The sequence below is a fragment of the Macaca thibetana genome, chromosome 18, assembly GCF_024542745.1.
Source record: "Macaca thibetana thibetana isolate TM-01 chromosome 18, ASM2454274v1, whole genome shotgun sequence".
Lineage (NCBI taxonomy): Eukaryota > Metazoa > Chordata > Mammalia > Primates > Cercopithecidae > Macaca > Macaca thibetana.
In genome coordinates, this window is record NC_065595.1 from 58,170,094 (window position 1) to 58,172,891 (window position 2,798).

Consider the following 2,798-nt stretch of genomic DNA (forward strand, 5'->3'; position numbering starts at 1 on the left):
AGAGTATATTTAGTTTTGTAAGGAACTGCCAAACTGTCTTCCAAAGTGGCTCTACGATTTTGCATTCCCACCAGCAATAAATGAGGGTTCCTGTTGCTCCACATCCTCACCATCATTTGATGTCAGTACTTTGGATTCTTGCCATTCCAATAGGTGTGTAGAAGTATATAATTTTTGTCTTAGTTCACAATTCCCTAACAGCATATGATGTGGAGCATCTTTTCATAGGTTTATTTACCATCTGTGTATCTTCTTTGCTGTAATGTTTGTTCAGATCTTTTGCCCATTTTAAAATCAGATTGTGTGTTTTCTTATTGTTGAGTTTTAAGAGTTCTTTGTATATTTTGGATGACAGTTCTTTATCAGATATGTCTTTTACAAATATTTTCCCCCAGTCTGTGGTTTGCCTTCTCATTCTCTTGACAGTGTCTTTTGCAGAGCTGAAGTTTTTAATTTGAGTAAAACCTAGCTTATCAGTTATTTTTTTTTTCATGAATCATGGCTTTAGTGTTGTATCTAAAAAGTCATCTTCAAACTCAATATTTAGATTTTCTCCTATGTTATCTTCTCAGAGTTTTATAGTTTTGTATTTTACAGTTAGATCTGTGATTTATTTTGAGTTAATTTTCATGAAGTTTATAAGGTCTGTGTCTAGATTCTTTTTAAAAATTTTTAATTTTTAAAAATTTTACCCCTCCTCTCCTCTATTCTTTTTTCTCTAAAGAGGATTTCCAGTTGTTCCAGCACCATTTGTTGGAAGAACTATCTTTTCTGCATTATATTGCCTTTGTCCCTTTGTCAAACATCAGTTGAATACATTTGTGTGTGTCTATTTCTGGGCTCTCTATTCTGTTCCATTAATTTATTTGTCTCTTTTTTCACCAACACCACACTGTGCTGATTACTATAACTTTACAGTAAGTCTTGATGTTTGGTAGTGTTAGTCCTCCAATTTTGTTCTCCTTCAGTATTGTGTTGTATATTCTGGGTCTTTTTCCTCTCCATATAAACTTTAGAATTAGTTTTTTGATAGCCACAAAAAATAATTGCTGGGAGTTTGACTGGGATTGTGTTAAATCTGTAGATCTAGTTGGGAAGAATCAACATCTTGGTAATAGTGAATTTTCTTATCCATGAATATGGGATATCTCTCTATTTATTTAGTTCTTTGATTTCTTTCATCAAAGTTTTTTCTCATATAGATAATAAATATTTTTGCTAAATTCATACCTACGCATTTCTTTTATTTTCCTCAGTAAATTCTTGTAGTTTTTGTCATATGGACACATTTCTTTAAGTTTCTAAGTTTCTTCATAGGTGCATTAGGTATTTTGGCTGCCACACATTCACTTTTCAAATATTTAATAACCTACTTGGTAGCAGGCCCCCTATTGGTAGCAGGTATTGGTGATTCTATGGGAAACAAAAATAGATTTGGTAACTGCTCTTATAGCTTTTACAGTTGAGTAGAGGATGCATGTACTAACAAATATCACATAATGTAAAACACAACTGTGATATAAGCTGTAAACGAGAAGTAAATAGTACTATAAGATTATATAATAAGGAAATTTGACCTGGGAAGGTCAACACAGATTTTTCTGATGAAAGGACAATTGACCTCTGAAGGATCAGGCTTCAAAGAAGAGAGAAAACTATATTCCAGGCAGAGGGAAGAGTTTTGTGCAAAGGTGAGGTAGGAAAGCAGTACAAGTTTCTGGGGGAAAAAAAAATGAGAGCACATAGAATGAGAAGGAGTGTGCTACTGGTTGAACTTGGTAAGGATAGCCTAACCTTATAGGGTCTGGGTGTGGGTCTTTAACCTAGGAATGATAAGGAGCCATTGGGGGATTTTAGGCAGGGATCACTTGATGAGATTTGCTTTTCAAATATTTCACATTGCTGGTGGGTGAAAAATCATCAGAGGTGACATGACTAGATGTGGCAAGACACAAATGAGGCTGTGGCCTTGTATGTGCATAAATATGTTCATATATATGTGTTGAATTTCTCGAATTAATTAGAATGCCACCTTATTCTTTCCTACAACAAGCCCTTCAAATCCGTTCTTTTGACTTGTTTTTTTCCATTGTTAGCTTAATCACAAGCATGTCTATAGTTTATCTGGTCATTTTTTACATAATAAAAGTTCAGCCCTATATAATAATTGCATAGCTTCAATTTGTTGTCTGATCAAAAACATGTTGATATAGTTTGGGTATCTATTTGTCCCTGCCCAAATCTGATGTTGAAATGTGATCCCCAGTGTTGGAGGTAGGGCCTGGTGAGAAGTGTTTGGATCATGGGAGTGGATTCCTCATGAATAGCTTGGGCCATCCCCTTGATGATGAGTGAACTCTTGCTCTGAGTTCACAAGTTCACATGAGATCTGATCATTTACAAGTGTGTGCCCCACCCCTACTCACTGTCTTGCTCCTGCTCTGCTTTGTGAGGCACTGGCTCTCCCTTTGGCTTCCACCATGAGTAAAAGCTCCCTGAGGCCTCCCCAGAAGCTGAGCAAGTTCTGTCACAGTGCTTCCTGTACAGCTTACAGAACTATGAACCAGTTAAACCTCTTTTCTGTATAAATTACCCCAGCCACGGGTACTTCTTTATAGCAATACAAGAATGGCCTAATACACATGTCTCCTTCCCCAGTGGTTTGGAAACCTGTAGTGGAAATAGGCACTTTGGCCAACTTCTTTTCCCACGTCTGGCTCCACCAACTCACCTATTTGCAAGCTATTGTTTTAGACATCTCCAAGACTGGGCACAGGCTAGGAGTTTGGGGGAAAGTA